General features: G+C 44.6%; 1 long non-coding RNA gene across 7 annotated transcripts in view; it reads right to left on the bottom strand.

Moving 5' to 3' along the window:
• Nucleotides 1–1,018: 1,018 nt before the first annotated feature.
• Nucleotides 1,019–12,669, bottom strand: part of LOC128348108 (uncharacterized) — a 30,292-nt gene continuing 18,641 nt past the window's right edge. For 4 of the 7 annotated variants that reach the window (XR_008317924.1, XR_008317927.1, XR_008317930.1 and 1 more), the window contains 3 exons: nucleotides 6,927–6,970; nucleotides 6,628–6,767; nucleotides 1,755–1,931 (listed from right to left, as the gene is read on the bottom strand). This is a non-coding gene — a long non-coding RNA (uncharacterized LOC128348108). Of the gene's footprint in view, nucleotides 1,597–1,754; nucleotides 1,932–4,379; nucleotides 4,493–6,627; nucleotides 6,768–6,926; nucleotides 6,971–12,669 lie in introns of those variants that run through there. The other 3 variants (XR_008317926.1, XR_008317925.1, XR_008317929.1) reach the window with 2 other exon arrangements.

Genomic DNA, 12,669 nt, shown 5'->3' with positions numbered 1-12,669 from the left:
GGGGAAAGGACACTGAGCTGGAGGGAAGGGGCCGCAGGAAGGCAGTTGGCCAAGCTAACAGCAGCGAGGAAGCTGCCTCTTCTAAAAGGCGCAAGCTTTTGTCTGATGTAAACAGGAACTAGAGCACTTAAAAGAGACAGTCAGCAATGACCTGGCAGGCCGGGGTTTAGTGTGGATTAAGAGAAATAGCACCATATGTACCACACTGTGCTCCAGGGAGGGAGGGAGGGATAAAAATGTGATAGATCATGAAATGAAATGCCATAAGCTTCAACTGTCTCTTTTTACCAAGAACAGTCCCTATTTTCTGGAATCTGTCCCTGGTCAGTCACTATTTTTGCCTCCTGGGGATGCCTTGCTTAATTTTTCTTCATGTAAGTTGCTAGCGTTGTCATTCTTGAGGATTCAACTGCTTTCCCAGAGTCTCCAGAAATGACATTAGTGGATGTATCATGTCTATAATGCTCTTGTGTGGCAAGGGGCATACAACACTAAGCCTCTGTGCAGTGTATAGCATATAACATGTGGCATCCAGTTTTCAGTAATGCATAATAGTGGGTGGTGGGCTGGTGGGGCAGTAATCCATCTCTCTCCCTTTGAAGGTCATCCATCAGAACCACCAAGAAAATTGCAACCAAGGCAAGGTGACCAATGCCAAATCTGGGCTGAAATCAGTCCAGGGAACCAGTTTCATCCAATAACATCTAGAGTTGAGTTGCCTACTTGCGTGCCTTGTTCAAAAAGGGAAGGTTTGTCACCTGCCAATTGTTGGCATAATCCCCCAGGTCCAAAGTGGATTTCTTATGGAGTAACTGGATGACCACTTTCCTCAAGGTGGCTGGGACCACTCCTTCACATAATGAGCGTTTAATTGGTCATTCATATGCACTTCGTACTATCAAGAAGGGCAAGGATTGAGTGGGCATGTTGTAGCCCTTCTAGTGCCTTGTCCACATTGGACCATAATCCTCGTAAAGCATCCAAGAAAATGCTACAAGAAAACTCCCCTTTAAGATAATCAATCAAAATGTATTATGATCTTAGATCAAATCACACAGAGACATCAATACAAAATAAAAGTAAATAGAAATTTCATACCAACCCTTTAACATACTGTATTTATCTGTAGTGTAGATCCATAGTTCCTGCTTGCTGGTTTAGCAAGAGAGGTGAAATGTTGGAGGTTCGTGATCAGATCTCCCATCTCTTTACATATTGTGATCAGCAGCCTGGGGTAATTTGGATCAGGACTGGGGTATTGGGATAGGTGGAAATTCCCTGTGCCTTTCTCCCCCAGCAGGAAAATTTACAGGCACATACACTTTTTTCTGCCAGGGCAAAATGTCCCCAGAGAGAGAGAGGGAGAGAGAGAGAGGGAGAGATTTTCATTAGATAAAACATCCTGGGGTAAAAGGGTTGACCCCTTCCCCCAAAGCCATTTGAAGTCCTCCTTCAAATTGCGTTCTCAACTGCTTTGTGCAAACATTTGCAGAGTCAGGAGAGCAGTTAATGGATCTCCAACATCTGGCCTAGTTGAGCCCTCAGGATCCAGCTATTGGCACCATTTTCAAAGGCACCATCACATGTGCAATAATTCTGAAATGTTAAAGAAAAATGAGTTGGCTATAGAAGCAGGCAGCACAGGGTATGTTTAAATCATCAGCACCTTGAATCCTGCTGGTAAGCAGTATTCAGATTTGTGCTACTGTTCAGTCAAAACAAAATTAATTCAGCAATCTGAAATCAAACAGAACTGGTGTTAAAATGTTTAATAACTGTTTTGATTTTTTTAATCAGAGAGCACAACAACATTATTAGGATTAGCCAATTTTAAGTTAGACTTCCAAGGCCTCCTAGAACTGAAACTTGGAAGGAACTTCCGTGTTTAACATGGTCCATTTTTCACAATTTTGATGTCCTTGTAATGCTCCCTAAGAAGCAAAAAATGAAATATCTTTGAGAAGAAATGCAACTTGATGAAGGCTGAGGCCACAGTGGCAGAGATAGTAAATCTGTATCTGGGTGGTACCACTTCAAACTGCAGGGGAGGACGCATGTAATCTAATACTCCATCATAAAACATTCCTAATTACAAGCAAGTTTCATCTCAGAGAGAAGACTTGAACTGAACCTTTCTGACTGCTTTTCTGTGTGGAGCATTTACAGAGTGTGAGGGCAGAGGGAAGTATGGAGAAGCATTCATATATTTTACCTGCTGTCTGAAGCGGTACAGCCCTACCAGTTGGCAGAATCTTAGCTAATTCTAATATGGCTCTATGTATTCACAATTATTTGTACCCAGAAAATAAAACACAAAAGTTTGCAAAGCATCAATATAAACAGAATTATTAAAAATAAAATCAATAAAAACTAGATCAGCACATCAGTATTAAAGAGGCTGATCAATTTAAAAGTTTTAAATACCTGGTAGAATAAATAATGTTTGGAATAAAAATGTTTCTAGTGAAACTTTCCAAAGTCCACCAAGAGAGGAAAGATGGGGCCAGGCAGAACCCCTCCCGACCCCACTTGGGAAGGTGTTCCATAGTTTTGATGCCATCCTGGAGAGGCTGTTCTCCTCATGCCTGCATAATCTGCACTTCAGATGGAGGAACAGAAAACAGGCTCTCCAAGGCTGACTTCAGTGTTCAGGCAGCCAGGTTCATATGGGAAGAGAGATCCTACTTCTGGACCCTGCCCATTTACAGCTTTAAAATTCAAACCAACACTGAACTGAGCTCTGAAACAAAATGATAATCAATGAAGATGGCATAACTGCAGAGTTATGCAATTATGGGTGCTTTCCAGATTAAACTCTACCACAGTGTCACTACGGATCTGCTAAGTGTGCTTCCATACTTCCTGTGTTGTGACACCGCAGCCCCCTGCACTGACAGCAAGGTGCTGTTCACATTTCCAGTGCTTTCTTTCGGATTTTATCTTTGTGTTATAGTGTTACAATGTTGCACGTGCGTCACAAAAAAGTAGCTGTAATTTCCCATTGTAGGAATTAGATTCTGGGGATCGTTTTCAATACAATCCTGCCAAGCCAAAGTATTTTATCCTGTTGTAGTGTGTAATCTGGAAAGTGCCCAGGTGGCCCCAGCTAATAAACCGACAGCTGCATTTTGAAACAACTGAAGCTTCCATACCATCTTCAAAGGCAGCCACACACACAACACATTACAATAATCTAATCTAGATGTGGTTTGGGCTTGAATAACTGGGACAAGGTCCAATTTCTCTAGAAAAGGGCACAAATGGCATACCGGTCAGCACTGGTAAAAGGGCACTCCTGGGCGTTTTTCACACAGGGCTTTTAGCTCACATCTCTTCCAGAATAGAGAGTGTGCATTCACATATCAGCCAGATTTAGCCTGAAGTCCCTTTGAGCTATCAAGGAGCACTTCACACACGATTCGGGTTTTTAATTGTGCGTTAGAGTGTAGCCCAATTTATATCCAGGTGGTGGGGGGTGGGGTGGGGGGACACTTGTTGTGTCAGGGTTATTTTTGCAACTGCGAACTTGCAGTAAACTTGCAGAAACGCCTGCTATGTGAAAAATGCCCTGGCTACTGCTGCTTCCTGGCCATCCTGGATAAAAAAAGTTGACTTCAGGAGAACCCTCACGCTGGGGACCTGCTTGGGAAGGGAAAATGCAACTCCATCCCAAACAGGCCGTACACCTAGTCCTACAATGGCAGAATTCCCAACCACCAGTTCTGCCTTGTCCGGATTCAGTGTGCTATCCATATTACTTGTGTTGGTTCAAGAAGTGCTCCTCAGGACTGCCTCAGCTTGGGCCCCTGTCTTCTGCAGCCGGCATTGCTTGCTTGTTGCCCAAATGATCCTTCTCCCTAGTGCCACAGCTCTCCTTCAGAACACCAGAGGCATGAGTATCCAAGGGGCACTTTTCAGAGTGACTCGAGACTGTGAGCTCTACAGCGGTAAAATGCTTTGGTTTGGCAGGATCGTATTGAAAATGTAAATAAAGGGTGGAAGCTGTTTGTTGCGCAAAGCCACCAGCAGGGGGAACAGTCTTTTCTAGCTTGCGCAAAACTCCTAAGCCCTCCTACAATGGGAAAATACAGCTATTTTCCACGTGCAACATTGTAGCACTGAAACACAAAGATAAAACCCCAAAGAAGGCATCACAAATGGCACCTTGCTGACAGTGCATGGACTGTGATGTCGAAACACAGGCAGTATAGAAGCACACTTAGCAGACACGTAGTGACAGTGTTGTAGCATGCAATCTGGAAAGAGCCTGGGACAGACAAATATCCACTGCTGTAAGTAACTAGCAGGAAAATGTTTCTTGGTTGTGGTGGGGCAGGAACGTTGAAGAGCGGCACTCAGGGAAACAAACTTATTCATACCTGCGATAATTGCAGAGCTCACACTCATTCTGGTAGGTTATCCCATTGCTACCACAAATAGGACTGAAGTATGGAATGCAGATGGGTTGGAGGAAACAGTGAACACAGACAGGCTGAAATATTAGGAAGACACAGAGAGAGTTGTAAGCAAGTCAGTCTCTCCTTCTTGTTAATTAACTTAGTGGGGCTGTCTGTCAAGCAACGAAGGTGGCTGATGCCCCTGATGGAAGAAGACGGACCTTCATAATGAACTACTCCGAGTCCCAGATCCAAGGGGAAACACTATTCTTTAAAATGCATGTTTACTGCATGATAAACCATTAAACATTTATAGCAGTTGCAATATATTAAAGTAAACAAAGCTAAAAAGGGAATAAAATATAGTACCTCTAAAATTATTCAGCAGCAGACTGGCAGCACAATTCTATGTATGTCTACTCAGAAGTGGCTGTATGGGAATCAGGAATTCCACTGATTTCCACAAGGAAAACTATGCACAGAACTGCACCAGGGTGCTTTGCAGGTTACGCGCTACAACAGGGGTAAAATGCTTTGGCTTGGCAGGATCGTATTGAAAATGATCCCCAGAATCTCAAACTCCTACAATGGGAAAATACAGCTATTTTCTTGCAATGGACTTGCAACGTTGTAGTACTACAATGCAAAGATAAAATCTGAAATAAAGCATCGGAAATGTGAACAGCAACTTGCTGACAGCGCAGGGACTGCCTTGTAAGTACGGAAGCACACTTTGCTGATCCGTAGTGACACTGTTATGGGGTTTAATCAGGAAAGTGCTAATAATAAATAATAATAATAATAATTCGATTTCTATACCGCCCTTCCAAAAATGGCTCAGGGCGGTTTTCAAAGAGAAATAACAAATAAGATGGCTCCCTGTCCCCAAAGGGCTCACATTCTAAAACAAAACATAAGATAGACACCAGCAACGGTCACTGGAAGTACTGTGCTGGGGGTGGATAGGGCCAGTTACTCTCCCCCTGCTAAATAAAGAGAATCACCACGGTAAAAGGTGCCTCTTTGCCCAGTTAGCAGGGGAAATGATAAGACATATCATTCAGGCAATGGCAACAATTTGCCCCAATTCAGCAATTTATTTTAAACATTTATATACTGCCTTTTCCTTGCAGTTGAGTCAGATTAAACACAACATATTGATAGTAGGGCATAACAAATCCAAAGCTTTAAACTAGGCTGAAAAAATACAGCAGCAGCACCAGATGCAATCAGCAGCCAACATCCAGACTAAATTACTCCTGAGTCGTCCTAATGAAATTAAGTAGTCCTTAGAGTGACTCCTGAATAACTATTGAGTAAGTTGGTCCATATGTCAGACAGTGTCAACACCATATCGTTAATTCACAAGCCTTCTTTATCCCAAAGCCCCAAACAATAAATGGGCACAGGATAGTCTACTGCCAAAGGCTAGGGAGCTGACAAATATCCCATAGGGAATAGCTCCATAACTTTAGGGCTACAGCTGCAAAGGCCCTGCTCCAGGGGTGGCCACCACTGAAGTGGGGAACAAATGTCTCACATGTTGGGAGGCAACAGCGGCAGCTTAGCCTGTTGTATAGTTTGCATGCAATCTCCTATACAGCCAGAGGGGGCACTATAGTTTCCTCTGTGTTGGTTGGGCTAGCTAGGAGTTTCTATTCTACTTCCTATTCTTGTTTGTTCCAGTTCCGTTTTGTATCAGTCAGCAAGTTCAGCACTGACCTCTTATTGCCTATATCTCCCAAGTAAAGCTATTTTAAAAACCTTTCACTGGTGTTTGTGCTATATGCCACTAGGGATGTGCACGGAACCTATGACGGCCAGTTCAACAGCAGGGGGGTTACCTTTAAGGAACAGGGAGGGTGCTCCCGCACCGGCTGTGTTTCCCCTGCCAACGCTGTGCTTAAAAATAGTCCTGCGGGGTGGCAGCGTACCTCCTTGCTGCCCTGATGCGCGTCAGACTGGAAGTGCCCAGTGCATGTGCGTGCGCATGACATATGCTTGCATGAGCATGACATGCACATGTACATGCATGTGCACGCACACTGCGCACCTCCCCCCGTGATTTTTCAGGGTTTGGGGGGCATTTTGCTCTTTGGAGGGCATTCCTGGGCACATTGGGGACCCACAGAGCACACCATAGTGAGTTTGGGGTCATTTGGGGGCCACTTAAAAGATTTTTCCCCTCCACCCCCCACTTTCCCCATAGCCCTAATGCTTTGTTACTCACGGTTCCGTTACTCATGGCAGTAGGCGAGGAATGGAACCTCCATGAATAACAAGGTTCTCCTGTATGTTGCTTGGTACATTAAGTGTCCATTTGAAATATTCTTCTGAACTAGTTCAAGCTAGTCTTCATATGTTGTGGAGCTTGTTTTAAGAATAATGGTTTGGAATATTTATGAAAAACAACATGAAAAGATAAAATACAGAAAATTAAATGATTGCTCAGCTTTGGTACAATAAATTGTGAGCCATATTGTTGGCTATGCAAAAAGTGGGAAATGCTTTTTTTAAAAAAAGGCTTACATGTTTTGGTAATTTTCCTCCTCCAGATTCCTCTGTGCTTTTCTCTGAAAGAAAAAGTCTGCTTATGAAATCAAGATCGAATGCAAAAGATCTTGGCAAAAACTGTTTTCTTACTCAAACTTTGCAAATCTTCCAATATACAAGAGCTATAACTAGGTACACATGTATTGCATGACATATGGGACCAGGCTATAATGCAATAGTTAACTGATGCTTTTTACCTGCTATTAAAAATTGCCAACCACTTTGAAAACAATAGATTGGCCCCTATCAACAACCTCAGAATGCAGCAGAGTCAGGGTAGACCTTGAGCAACATACTTTGTTGTACCATTAAAGGGCGGCAGCAAATACTGCTACTACACAAATATTTATATACCACTCTTCAACCAAAGTTCACAAAGTGGTTTACAAATAAAAATACATAAATAAAATGGTCCCCTAACTCCAAAGGGCTCGCAATCTAAAAAGAAACATAAGGCAGATATCAGCAACAGCCACGGGAAGGATGCTGTACTGGGGCTGGATAGGGCCAGTTGCTCTCCCCTTGATAAATATAAGAGAATCACCACTTTAAAAGGTGTCTCTTTGCTCAGTTAGCACAGGTTTATGAAAAATAAATGAAAAATAGATTATTTTTCATCCTCTCTAATAAAATGCTTGGTGTCCGTCCGTGGACGGACACCAAGCGTGCGTTTGTGCCTGCCTGTTCTGGGCATGCGTGAAGCGCATGCCCAGAACAGAGCAAGGGAGCCGCGAACGCCAGCACTCGGCGGCCATGTTGGGCGGCCAGAAGCGGCCGGCCCGAAAAAGCCGGGTAAGCAGCGGCGGAGGACACTGGCCGAGGTGCGGCGGAGCCATGGCCAAGGCCTGGCCGCGCCGCCGCATACCCGGCTTCTTCGGGGCGGCCGCTTCTGGCCGCCCAACATGGCCGCCGGACGAGGCGGCGGGGGAAACTCAATGCGGCGGTGGGCCCGGCGGGAGGGGGAATGGCGGCAGGGGTCCAGAGCGCACAGCTCCACTAGCGCCCGTTATCCAATGGGCTTACAAACACTAGTTTAATATATTTTTACCACCATAGAAGGGAACATTTAGAGATGGCCCAAAAGTCCTGGACCATCTCTGAGGAAAACGCTGCATGTACACTGCTGTGTTTGAGGATCTACACAACATGTACATACCACTAGACAGTTGATATGTCAATTTGGAGAGTTCAGGGCACAGGGAAGCCAAGTTCAATGTTCCCAAGCTTCTTCAAAGAGATTATGAGCACCAGGTTGACTACAATGACTGTCCACTAGGAGCTGCATGTGCCCAGGACTCAAGAAAGAGAAGAAAAGAAGCCCTTGACTGGGCTCGGGGGACATAGAGGGAGAGGGCAATGGACATTACTATGAGCAGGAAATTTAGGCTAAATTATAGATCAGCTTGAGCGTGTTTATGAAAGCTTATTGTCCTGTAGCTCTATAGGATACCCAGATCTTGTAAGATTTAGTGAGATTTGCTGGAGTCAACAAGAAACTTTATTAGAAGCATTATCAACTGTGAGCTAGAATACTAGACTGAGATCTCTTTCTAGGGCAGAGCAAGCGAGCGAGCACGCCGACACAGAAAAAGCTAAGGTCCATAGTTAGAGTGACAGGCACACATCACATGTGCCACCTTCTCACACATGCTTTCTCAAGCACTATACATCTTGGTGGCAGTGTTCCCTCTAACAGGGATTCCCAGATGTTGTTGACTACAACCCCCATAATCCGTAAGCAAAAGCAGGGCTGTCCTTAGGGCATGGCGAGCAGGGCAACCGCTCCGGGCCCCTCTTTTAACCCCCATTATAATTAACAGGAAGGGGGGCCCACACTGGCTGATTTGCCCCGGGCTCCGCACCCTGCCAGGGCTCTCTAAGGATGGCCCTGAACAAAAGCCATTGCAGCTGGGGATTTGGGGAGTTATATTCAACAACATCTGGGAATCCCTGTTAGAGGGAACATTGCTCGGAGGTCTTTACTTCCTGCCAGTATTTCCTTTGTGCAGGCAGGAGAATCTAGCAGGGTATGGCATCTGACTGGCAGTGGGACATAGGGACAGGCACCATAAATGTCACAGACCTTGAGATCCCAGAAACAATATGGTGGATATGATGTACAGCAGGGGTTCCCAACCTGTGGTACTATAGATGTTGCTGAACTGCAACTCCCATCATCCCCAGCTACAATTTGTTGTGGCTGAGGATGATGGGAGTTGTTGTTCAGCAACATCTGGTGCACCACAGGTTAGGAATTCCTGATGTACAGGACTTAGAACCTATGTGAGTAAAGGAGTGAGTTAGGCCTCTGCTTTAGAAGACTACTTGACCCTAGATCCCTGGGACAGAAACTGTGTCTAAAGGGCATTTGTGAATTCATTTATTTAGGTTCACAAATGACCAATTACACATACAAATAGGGCCATGCCTGGCTATCAGGGCTGGCATTAGGAGCTGGCTATGTCCTCAGGGCACACTCATCGGGGCCCACAAGGCCAAGGCCTCTGGAAACCTGAAGCTGGTCCTGCAGCCTAAAGCAGGCAGCCAGAAATATAAGAAACTTATGCAGTGGGGGAAATGCTTGACAAACAAGCAGAAGGTTGCCGGTTTGAATCCCCACTGGTATGTTTCCCAGACTATGGGAAACACCTCTATCGGGCAGCAGCGATATAGGAAGATGCTGAAAGGCATCATCTCACACTACACTGGAGGAGGCAATGGTAAACCCCTCCTGTATTCTACCAAAGACAACCACAGGGCTTTGTGGGCACCAGGAGTCAAAACTGACTTGACAGCACGCTTTACCTTTAAACAAAGGCAACTAAAAGAAGCAAAAGGACATCAATTAACCCTCCAACTTTTCAAAACGGACAAGAGATCAGGGGGAGGAGAGACTATGGGACATGTTTATGCCAGGAGTAGAAGAATTGTGCTTAGACGCTGCACACACAGACATGAACTAGCATGAGCCACTTCATGAGCCAGCATGGTGTAGTGGTTAGAGTGCTGGACTAGGACTGGGGAGACCCGAGCTCAAATCCCCATTCAGCCATGAGACTTGCTGGGTGACTCTGGGCCAGTCACTGCTCTCTCAGCCTAACCTACTTCACAGGGTTGTTGTGAGGAGAAACTTAAGTATGTAGTACACCGCTCTGGGCTCCTTGGAGGAAGAGCGGGATATAAATGTAAATAATAATAAAATAAAATAAAAACGCAAGTTTATATGCTGGGGACTTTGTACAGACCGTTTCTACATGCATGGGACTCAGACTGTCAAGGGGTTCCAGGTAAAGGTAATGTTTGCTGGATCAAAATAAATGAGGATCTGTTCCATACCAGCTAAAAGATACTCCCCATTCTTTCTCCCCCCACCTGCAATGTGCCACTTGTCATTTCCCCCCCAGCTACACTCTTGGCATTAAATAGAGCATGCTGCTCCCTATTCTCCCCACTGCCTCTCCCTGCTCCCCCCTTGTACAGGAGGAAGAGTCAAGAGTCAAGGAACTGCGGCAGGTAAGTGGAGTGGGCAGGAGAAAGGAGAGGCACCAAGGCACCCATGGAATGGTGGCATTTACTGCCTCACCTTGCCTCATTGGAGGTCAACCCTGTATCCTAATAAGCTGTAGTGAGTCAACACTGATAATCTTTGTATGTATTGTCAAGCGGAACAATTTCCCCCAATGCACTTCTGCAGAACTAAACCACATGGCCAATTAAATGAAATATACCACCCGCTTTTTATCCTTACCACCATTAGTGCCTCTTGATTGTGCACGAGGACCAATTGTTGGCTTTGTGTTTCTTGGGGACAGGCACAATGGAGCCTGTTAGTGTTTAACACTTTAATCAGAGCATGCACAATATACCTTTCATAGAATTCAAATTGTATTTGCAGAAGCCAGTCCATACAAAACTCAATGTCAAATGTAATTGCTGCTGACAGAAATAAAATGTTTAACTCTTACTTTTCAATCAACAGCAGCATAATGAGAAATAGGATCTCTTTTTTTATTCTAATTATCTAGGTTATCTATCAGAAGCTCTACATCTGATAAGACCACCAGGGAACATTTACACCAAGAATGTAGTTCAGCAGCATCTTAATATTTGGCATTTCCAAGACTGTGATTGCGGAAAGTCTACTGAGACCAGCTTCAGCCGGCTTTTATCATGCTAGTTGTGCAGGTGCCTGCCTTGTAAGGCCATTCTGAGGCCATGTCATTTTTCTCCTGGGAATGGTAGTCTCTCAATCAGTCTCTGTTGCAGAGGAGTGGGAGTATCTTCTGTATGGTATCGCATTGCCTGGCCCCAAAGGGTAGGAGGCACACTGTGAATCGTCTGATAAATTGCACTACAAATCAGGAACCATCAAAGCAACTGTAGCATTGATGGCTAATAAAGGAAAATTGTGCATTAAAAAAAAAGAATGTAGTTAGGAATGTAGTTGTGCTTTCCTTCTCCTTCTGTACTGGCCTTTACAGAATGCTAAACATACACAATTGTCCAGGAGCAGGAAGTGGTGTAACACATAGTGGGGAAACTATTTTAATGGGTCTAGTACCAATTGTAGCATGGGTCACATTGACCCATGGTGCAATCTGCCCCTAATACATGTAGCAGTGAGGGAGTAGGAGGGGGGAAGAGGCAACCCAGGACAGAGACAGATTCTTATCCCATTAACTTCTATTAGCTGCCAATGAACTGTTCACTGAGAACCAGAGCATAGTTGCCCTTCTCCTACTGCAAACCCCTCCTCAAGGAGAAGCAGATCCTTGACACCACCACCACAACAAATATTTATATTACATACAAATGTTCAACAAAAGGTACCAAAGCAATTAACATAGATAAATAATAAATAAATAAGATGGATCCCTGTTCCCAAAGGGCTCACAATCTAACAAGAAACATGACAGATATCAGCAACAGTCTCTGGAAGTACTGTGCTGGTACACAACCCTCCTAAACCATCCTAACATCCCAATACTTCCTCCATCCACCTACTTGCACAACCATTTATTTACATGAGTACCCTGCTTTTCCTCTAAGGAGCCCAGAATGGTTATGTTTATCCTCACAACAATCCTGTGAGGCAGATTAGGCTGAGAGATAAGTAACTGGCCCACAGTCATTCAGTGACTTTCATGGATGAACGGGGTTTTGAACATGGTCTCCCTAGACCAACACTTTAACCACTACACTGCACTGGCTCCTGCAAATTAGGACCACAGTATGCAACTGTAAAGCTTTGTGCTGCTGTACTCCTATACTATACAGTTGTAGGACACTGTGGGAAACAGTATGCTGGACTAGAAAGGCCTTTTGAAAAAGTGAATCTGGATACAAGCTCCTCAAATGTATGGTTCAGATAGGAAATGTTATGTTGAACACAGGTATAGCAGTACATGTTAATAACGGTACCAGGTTACAGATCTGTACCTGTGTGCACTGTAGAGATATGCAATTTGATCCGACCTCAAATTGATTTGGGTTGAATCCGGTGCAATTCAGTGGTTCAACCTTGAATCAAATCACCCCCCAAATAAAGGACCCAATTTGGGATCAAAGAAAACTGACCCTGATTCAACCTGAATCAATTTAGGTGGTTCGAGCACCATTTTGAGACCCTTTTTTCTGGGGAGAGCTGAGAAAACAGGCCTCAAAATGACACTTTTTCCCAGGGAGAGCTGGTCTTCCAATTTGGGGGTGGCAGGTAGAC

Source organism: Hemicordylus capensis, chromosome 2 (genome assembly GCF_027244095.1).
Source record: "Hemicordylus capensis ecotype Gifberg chromosome 2, rHemCap1.1.pri, whole genome shotgun sequence".
NCBI classification, from domain to species: Eukaryota; Metazoa; Chordata; class Lepidosauria; order Squamata; family Cordylidae; genus Hemicordylus; species Hemicordylus capensis.
The sequence above is the reverse complement of the archived record's forward strand: the minus strand, read 5'-3'. Positions and strand labels throughout refer to the sequence as shown.